We start from the raw sequence: 10,119 nt of genomic DNA, 5'->3' as shown, positions 1-10,119 counted from the left end.
AGGAGAGGACTACTGACGCACTCACCAAACCTTTGCAGAGGGAGCGTCATTGTTTTCTACAAAAGAGGCTGAATGTCGTATAATTATGCACATGCCATTGAGAAGGGGTGTTGGGGATGCAACAGCATGTACCATATACAGTATTGTACTGTATATTAATATCACTTGACCAGTAGATGGCACTATACACTCACCTAAAGAATTATTAGGAACACCTGTTCTATTTCTCATTAATGCAATTATTTAGTCAACCAATCACATGGCAGTTGCTCCAATGCATGTAAGGTTGTGGTCCTGGTCAAGACAATCTCCTGAACTCCAAACTGAATGTCAGAATGGAAAAGAAAGGTGATTTAAGCAGTTTTAAGCGTGGCATGGTTGTTGGTACCAGACGGGCCGGTGTGAGTATTTCACAATCTGCTCAGTTACTGGGATTTTCACGCACAACCATTTCTAGGGTTTACAAAGAATGGTGTGAAAAGGGAAAAACATCCAGTATGTGACAGTCCTGTGGGCGAAAATGCCTTGTTGATGCTAAAGGTCAGAGGAGAATGGGCCGACTGATTCAAGCTGATAGAAGAGCAATGTTGACTGAAATAACCACTTGTTACAACCGAGGTATGCAGCAAAGCATTTGTGAAGCCACAACACGCACAACCTTGAGGCGGATGAGCTACAACAGCAGAAGACCCCACTCATCTCCACTACAAATATGAAAAAAAAAAGAGGTAACAATTTGCTGGAGCTCGCCAAAATTGAACTGTTGAAGACTGGAAAAATGTTGCCTGGTCTGATGAGTCTCGATTTCTGTTGAGACATTCAAATGGTAGAGTCCGAATTTGGCGTAAACAGAATGAGAACATGTATCCATCATGCCTTGTTACCACTATGCAGGCTGGTGGTGGTGGTGTAATGGTTTGGGGGATGTTTTCTGGGCACACTTTAGGCCCCTTAGTGCCAATTGGCCATTGTTTAAATGCCATGGGCTACCTGAGCATTGTTTCTGACCATGTCTATCCCTTCATGACCACCATGTACCCATCCTCTGATGGCTACTTCCAGCAGGATAATGCACCATGTCACAAAGCTCGAATAATTTCAAATTTGTTTCTTGAACATGACAATGAGTTCACTGTACTAAAATGGCCCCCACAGTCACCAGATCTCAACCCAATAGAGCATCTTTGGAATGTGGTGGAACGGGATCTTCGTGTCCTGGATGTGCATCCCTCAAATCTCCATCAACTGCAAGATGCTATCCTATCAATATTGGCCAACATTTCTAAAGAATGCTATCAGCACCTTGTTGAATCAATGCCACGCAGAATTAAGGCAGTTCTGAAGGCAATAGGGGGTCCAACACCGTATTAGTATGGTGTTCCTAATCATTCTTTACGTGAGTGTATGTTAAGGTTACCAGTTGTGTATATCTGTAAAACTTGTTGGTTCTTTCTCTCTCTTTATACCAAGATGGCTGCTGTTACAGTTTGCTGAAATGTCTTGCATGTTTGGAACTTAATCCACACAACTAAACCAAGTTCTGCCTCATCACAAGCTGCTAGTGTCTTCTCTAATCCACAACTAACATAACAGTGACCTTCACAGCGCCCTGGCCACTTAACAGTGACTTCCACAGCACCCTACTTCTTAACAATAACCTCCAGTTCACCCCGTTATTTGACAATTACCTCCACAGTGCTCATCCTCCTTAACAGTCACCTCCACCTCCCTTAAAGGGGTTGTCCCACTTTGCTTTTTTAATCTTATCAGCAGTAGATGTCCTGATAACTTCCTGGTTCTCAGGCAGTTGAGTGAAGGCCACGCCTCCTCATGACTCACCCTGCGTGCTCGTTCATGTGTATGAGTCATCCACATGGAGCCGTATGTGAGGTCCCGCCCCCCCCCCAGTATAATAAACATTGAGTGCGGCCCCCCCCCAGTATAATATACATTTAGTGCGCCCCCCCAGTATAATATACATTCAGTGCGGCCACCCCCCCCCCCAGTATAATATACATTCAGTGCGGCCACCCCCCCCCAGTATAATATACATTCAGTGCGGCCACCCCCCCCCCCAGTATAATATACATTCAGTGCGGCCACCCCCCCCCCAGTATAATATACATTCAGTGCGGCCACCCCCCCAGTATAATATACATTCAGTGCGGCCACCCCCCCCAGTATAATGTACATTCAGTGCGGCCACCCCCCCCAGTATAATATACATTCAGTGCGGCCACCCCCCCGTATAATATACATTCAGTGCGGCCACCCCCCCCCCCAGTATAATATACATTCAGTGCGGCCACCCCCCCCCCCCCCCCAGTATAATATACATTCAGTGCGGCCACCCCCCCCAGTATAATATACATTCAGTGCGGCCACCCCCCCCCCGTATAATATACATTCAGTGCGGACCCCCCCAGTATAATAAACATTGGTGGCGCAGTGGGAAGTGCCAATGAGGGTTAAAAAAAAAAAAAAAAAATTAACTCGCCTCCTCCAATTGATTGCGCAGCTGCCGGTCTCCTGTTCTATCTTTAGGACCTGTGAAAGGACCTTTGGTGACATCACTGTGGTCATCACATGGTACATCATATGATCCATCACCATGGTAATGGACCATGTGATTAGCTCAGTGACGTCACCACAGGTCCTGAAGATAGAACAGGAGACCGGCAGCTGTGCGATCAATTGGTGGAGGTGAGTTAATTTTTTATTTATTTTTTTAACCCTCATTGGCACTTCCCACTGCGCCACCAATGTATATTATACTGGGGGGGGGGGGGCGCACTGAATGTATATTATACTGGGGGGGGTGGCCGCACTGAATGTATATTATACTGGGGGGGGGGGTGGCCGCACTGAATGTATATTATACTGGGGGGGGGGGGTGGCCGCACTGAATGTATATTATACTGGGGGGGGGGGGTGGCCGCACTGAATGTATATTATACTGGGGGGGGGGGCGCACTGCGCCACCAATATTAATACAAATGCAGGAGGTGGGTGCCGGAGTGAAATAGCCGGCACCCGACCTCTATGATAGGGGGCTGCGATCAGCGGCAGTTAACCCCTAAGGTCCCGCTCCCTGTCATAGAGGTCGGGTGCCGGCTATTTGATTCCGGCACCCGCCTGCTGTATTTGCGCATGCGCGGGCGTGCGCGTACTTGTAAGAATGGAGAGGCGGCCCGAGTACTTGTTCAGCTGTTGTGCGCAGGCGCGGCACAGCGATGCGGCCGGACGAAAGAGGCCGTATCCATGGGATACAGAAAACAACAAAGGAATCGCTTTACATGATTTTTTGAATGAAAGGTAGCTTTTGGATAATAACATGGATAGGAAGATATGTTGTGTGGGGGTAAATAGATTAGATAAAACCTATTTTATGAAGTGGGACAACCCCTTTAACTGTGACCTCAAAAGGGCCCCATCCCCTTAAAATGTGACAACCAAAGCTCCCCACCATTTTAACAGTGACATTTACATAGCCATATGAAGGCTTGTTTTTGGTGGGAAACATCATACTTTCCAATGGCACCATTTACTGTTACATATAATGTAATGGGAAGCTGGAGAAAAATTCCAAATGAGCTGGAATTGGAAAAAATGCCATTCCGCCACGGGTTTATGGGTTTTGTTTATACAGTGTTCCCTAGGCAGTAAAACGAACCCATAACCTTCTCTGGGTCAGTACGATTACATCAATACCACATTTGTATAGTTTTTCTTTTGTTTTAATACTTAAGAAAAACATTCTGTTTTTTTTTTTTATCATCTACATATTCTGAACACCATAACTTTTTGGGCAGGGTGATCTATACTTTTCATAAATACCATTTTGGGATATGTATTTGAACAAGTGATCATCAGATTGCTTCTCTCATAGACTCCAATGTATTAAGATTGAAGTCTATGAGAAAGTATCTATGTTTGTATAGAGCCCTGCCATATTTAGGGTTTTCATAGGAACATAGCTGCGACATTCTGAGATCCTTCAAGGGGATCTAAGCTAGGGGGAGATGTTCCAGCCTTGGGAGCATAGTGCTCCCATATTTTCAGCGCTAGGATGTCCTGGTCTCATTGGACCATGACATCTGAGGGGGTTTAATGTCTGCAATTGACATTTAGCTCTGGGTGCCTGCTGTGTTAAAAGGCAGGTATCTGGCAGCTACGGAACTTGACAAGCTCTGGAGCAGACATCATCCTAAAAGAGACATCCGCTATACATATATGGTGGATGTTGCCAAGAGGTTAAAGAAGACATGTCAGCACAAAGTGCAGTGCAGTCTGTTATAGAGTAGAAGAATCTGCGCAAATTGATATATAGTTTTATGGGAAAAGATTCAGTCAAAACTGTAGTTTATACATTTAATTATCAGCTTTGTCAAAAGGATCATATTAAACTAGACATACCGCCTGGTAGGGCTCACCGCACTGATTAAAACTATAGCTTTCTTCTGTCTGTATGCTAAACAGCTGCAGAGATATCTACATTTGTATTCATATGTAAATGATCGGCTCAGAAAGATATGCATATTACTGCTTTATTCACAAGCCCAATATATGATTATAAAGACATCAGTAATATATGTTTGCAAATATGTTTATAAGCATAGAAAAAAATGCATCTCTATGTGGTAATTCAATAGCTTATTGGTGAGTTGTCTGTCATGCATGTAGAAATCTATGCATGTAGTTCAATTCCACAGACATGTATTTTAACTTTTTTAAATATATAATCTAATAATAATAATAATCTAATATATAAAGCTGAGTGTATGTGTGTATGTATGTCTGCTAAAGGAATCTGCACCGTCGCAATTACAATCACAAAATTTGGCATACAGGTACATCAGGTGACCGGGAAGGTTTTAGACCAGGTCTCGGCTCACTAGGACGTACCATTCCTGAGATATTCCCAAAAAATGCATTAGCTGATAGAAGCTTGGTCACATGACCCTTATCAGCCAATAGAATCTTGAAGGTCGTTAGCCTCCACATACAAGTTTTTACTCCAGGTTTTCATAACACCCCAGCCATTTTTCTTCACTGCTGTAGGTGAGCTATAAAGGAAATCTGTCACAAGGATAATCGCTATTGAAGTAAAGCCATAGCTTAATAGCTGTGGATGACACTGTTAAGGGAGAGGAGTGCTGTGGAGGGGACAGTTAAGGGGGCAGGTAGGGTGGCCATTCAAACCACCCTGAAAAGACGGACTTAAAACCCTGCCCCCAGGTCCAACTAAGCCATACCCCCAATCCGGTTAAATTGTGCTCCCTCCCACTCCTCAGCCGACAGAGATTGAAAAAATGAAGCTAAAAATCAACTTCTAGGTCCCGCTATGCCACGCCCACAATCGAGTTAGGCCAAAGTGAAGTTAAAAATCAGCAGTCAGCTGCAGAGGTGGGAGGGACAGTGACTTTCTCCCTGCAGCTCACACTCAAGACAGCACAGTGCTGCTGTCTTAAAGTGAGCTGTTCAAAAGGACCCTCCCCCCCAATATGGTAAGGCCACGGCCCCTCCCCCTCCCACTCAGCTTTCAGACTCCCTGTCCTCTGTCTGGTGCCGGGCCTGGATGGACACAGGGATGTCCTTTTGAACAGCTCACTCTCAGACAGCAGCACTGTACTTAGAAGTTGATTTCTAACTTTTTTTTAAAGTTAGAAATCAACTTCTAAGTACAGTGCTGCTGTCTGAGAGTGAGCTGTTCAAAGGGACATCCCTGTGTCCATCCAGGCCCGGCACCAGACAGAGGACAGGGAGTCTGAAAGCTGGACTGTCCAGCCTAAAACTCGACCTCTGGCCACCCTAGGGGCAGGCTGCTCTGGAGGTCACAGTTAAGGGATGGTCCGCTATGGAGGTCAGTGTCAAGGGGCAGATTGCTATGAAGTTCACTGTTAAGGGGGCGGGCCCCTATGGAGGTCATTGTCAAGACTGTGGTGTGCTGTAAAACTTACTGTTAAAGGGACAGGCAAAGTGAAGGGGGTGGACTGCTGTGGAGGTCCCATTTTAAGGAGACAGGGAACTGTGGGAGGGGTCAGTGTTAAGGGGTGGAGGGCTGTGGAGGTTACTATTAAAGCGGTGGGGTGCTATAGATGTCACTGTCATAGTGGATACTGTCTGTCTATCTTCTAACGACACACAAACATTAAATAAAATAGATTAAATATACCCAAGCAAAGCCGTGTCCTTCAGATACCAATAATAAAAACAGCCTTACTATATTGAGAATAGTGTTTTTTCTTGAAAACCTAAAACCTACAATATTAATGGTTTATTCACAGACAATATATGATTATAATGAAACTATGAATATTTATTAGCTTTCTAAATACATAATTCTCAATATGATAAGGATATAGAATTTTATTTGGGGTTAAATGTGGAAGAAAAAAAAAAAACTAGCAGTTTTTCCCAGGATTTAAACTTGGAATTTCTACATACAAAACCAGAAGCTTACCCCCAATCTATAGCAATACCACATGTGTCTTTTCTATGCTTAGAAGCTAACACATACTGATGTCTTTTTATTTATATATGCAGTACTATGTATATTAGCTTTCTGAGCAGTTCTCAGTGTGGTCAAGCTATAGTATATAGTGTATATAATATTTACATGCTAGGACACAGCTCTGCATGTCTAGCTTGTCAGGGCACAGGGGGTGCTTAAAGGATTCAACCACACCTCCTGGTGCTCCAATTGCTCATTTGCATACGATTAAAAACAGACATTTCTGCAGCTGTTTAGCATACAGACAAAAGAATGGTATTGTTTTAATCAGCATGCTGGGCCCTACCAGGCAGTATGTCTGGTTTCAGAGGGTTTATCCTGGTGGCAGAGCTGCTTTAAAGGGGTTGTCTGCATTCTTATATTGATGACTTATACTCAGGATAGGTCATCAATATCATATCAGCAGAAGGCCAGCACTCTGCACCCTTGCTGATCATCTGTTTGAAGGGAAGGCATCATTCGTACAAGCGTTGCCTTATCTGCAAACAGCTGATCAGCTGGGATCCTGGGAGTCAGAAACCCCACTGATCTGCTATTGATGATCTATGCTGAGGATAGGTCATCAATATAAAAATAGCGGTCAACCCATGAATAACTGACAGCTATCTCTCTCTCTCTCTCTATATATATATACATATATATATATACACACAGGGAAAGCACTGATAACACCGTCCCCATATACAACTGATATCAGAAGAAAGAGGGTTTGTCAAAATTTTAAGGAATATTATTCTGTCTTCGTAGAGAACTACATGTGATATTTTATTCTTACTTTGTTTTTACGGTAGGATGAATCAGCTGTTGGCTCTAGAAGGTGCTGGAAATGGATGCCAATCATGTACTAATGAAAAGACAGCCAGTAACGTCTACGAATCATCCAATCCTCCTCCAGTTTCAGTATATGAAGGAATAGTTCTTCCCTTTCCCAATGATTATGATTTGCTTATAACTGAAAAAATACCAGAAAATGATAGTTCTTAAAATTCTATGGGACAGCATTTATTAATTCCATAACATTTGGAATAATCATTCCTTACCCTATGAACTAGATTTATATTAGAATTTTTGGCAGAAAAGTGGCTTGAAAAGTCACAAACTGTGTGTTTGCAACTTTTTAAATGTGACTTAAAAATAAATAAATTAGAAAATTCCTCTTTTTACGCCGTCCTCGCAGCTTTTCCAGAAGGCAAGGGCAAAAAAGGGGCATGACCAACACCTGAGAAAAATTTATCATCATTTACACCCGTTTTCTGATACAAATGAAGCCAGAAATCTAAGGCTACTTTCACACTTGCGTTCGGGGCTCCGCTTGTGAGTTCCGTTTAAGGGTCCATTCACACATCCGTTGTTTGGACAGATCTGGACGCATCCGTACTGCCCTAATGCATTCTGAGTGGATGTGGATCCGCTCAGAATGCATCAGTCTGGCAGCGTTTGGCCTCCGCTCCGCTCAGCAGGCGGACACCTGAACACTGCTTGCAGCGTTCGGGTGTCCGCCTGGCCGTGTGGAGGCGTGCGGATCCGTCCAGAGTTACAATGGAAGTCAATGGGGACGGATCCGTTTGAATTTGACACTATATGGCTCAATTTTCAAACGGATCCGTCCCCCATTGACTTTCAATGTAAACTCTGGACGGATCCGTCTGAATGCAGACGGATCCGTACTGAATGGATCCCATTGTCTGCATTATATGAGCGGATCCGTCTGGGCGGATCCACTCTAAACGCAAGTGTGAAAGTAGCCTAAGGCAGCTCTGAGTTGTACATTTCTCTTTAGGCGCACAGACTACAGGAGGATGCACCTAATTTTTGAAGGGCCTGCACCTCTTAATAAATGTTTTGCATCCTCTGACACTGCAGAGAATACCAAGACCAGCACAAAAAGCTCCTGTCTTGAAAAATCTAGCCCATCGTGTCCAATGAGGTTATGTTGTAACTCAGTCTGCACTGTATTTTAGTATACTTTTTTATGATAGTAAGGGGAAAGTAAGGGGAGATTTGCAGGAAATAGGCAGGGTCTAAGATGTATCAATTCTCTTCAAAATTTTGGAACAATTCTCAACATTAGCCAACCAATAGTTTGTATAGAGCAGGGGAGCACAGCCTACGGCCCACGGGCCACATGTTGCCCCCAGAGCCAAGGTTTGCGGCCTCCGTCCTCCTGGACAGAAACACAGCTGATCGTGAGATTAGCTGTGTTTCTGCCCGCAGTGCCACACCACAGAGCATTACAGCACCTGCTCCGATACTTGAGCAGGACGGGTCCCCGGCTGTCAGTGACAGCGGGGGAGCCGAGGAGAAAGCAGAAGAGGTTTATCAGCGCTTCTTCTCAGATACAGTAAGTGATCGGCGCGCTATGCAAGGTGGACCCGGCTTGGGGGCAGAGGAGTGCAGAGGGAAACCATTCAGCTCTGCCTGTGTACAATGCCCCCATAGCAAGCTGGTTTCCCAGTTACAGTGGAAATAGTGCAAAAAAAAAGTATGTGTCCCCAAAGGTCTCTCAGTGAACTCTTGGAGACAAATGATTAGCAAAAAATATATAAAAAAATAAGTAAAATAATTATTTAAAAATTATTTTTGAAAACCCCCAAAAATAAAAATAAAACACAAATAGGAACGCTCATTCATATAATCGTGCAGCACATCTCTCTGTATAATCAGGGATGTGCTACTGATAATCAATATAACTAAATGAAGAAGAATGACTGTGATATTGATCATTCCTCCCCAGTCACTTTACATTGGCCTGTAGAATAGGCTGATGCAAATGGGCGCCAATCAACATTTTTTTTATTTATTTGCTGCCCCTTGAAATAGAGCGATGTGACAATGCAGCCCTCAGACCAAAAAAGGTTGTGCACCCCTGGTATAGAGTCAGTGAAAAGTGTCTATCCCTGCATCAGATGTTTTATCCAGCCTGAGCCACAGTGATAAATCTGGTGCAGGTCTAGGCAGCTTGTCTAAGCTTACGCCACCGTTAGGATTAGTAAATCTAGCCCATTGTTTTTAAAGGGAGTCTGTCACCTCCATATGGCCATATACAGTGCTTAAATGGCTTTGTAGCACACCTATACAGGATTGTAACAGTACCTTTGTTCTTTTCTTTAGACTTGCACCAGCAGGAAAAACTAAGTTTAATTCATACGCAAATGAGCACTCGCAAGTGCCCAGGGAGGAGTTCAGTGTGTAGGTGCCCAGGCTGCTCTGCCTTCTTTTCACTTTACTCCTCCCCAGTCTCTGCCTTTGCCTCATTGATGAGGCAAGAGACTTGAAGGGCGGGCAAAGGCAGAGACTGGGGAGGAGTAAAGTGAAAAGAAGGCAGAGCAGCCTGGGCACCTACACACTGAACGCCACCCCTGGGCACTTGCGAATGCTCATTTGCATATGAATTAAACTTCGTTTTTCCTGCTTGTGCAAGTCTAAAGAAAAGAACAAAGGTACCGTTACAATCCTGTATAGGTGTGCTACAGAGCCATGTAAGCACTGTATATGGCCATATGGAGGTGACAGACTCCCTTTAAAGGAGAATATCGATGGTGACCAAGTGACAACGCGTATTGATGTTCGTATTGTGGATTCTCATTGCAGCTTGTGTGCCTCCA

The sequence above is a fragment of the Bufo gargarizans genome, chromosome 9 (genome assembly GCF_014858855.1).
Source record: "Bufo gargarizans isolate SCDJY-AF-19 chromosome 9, ASM1485885v1, whole genome shotgun sequence".
NCBI lineage: Eukaryota > Metazoa > Chordata > Amphibia > Anura > Bufonidae > Bufo > Bufo gargarizans.
Note: the sequence above shows the minus strand (reverse complement) of the source record.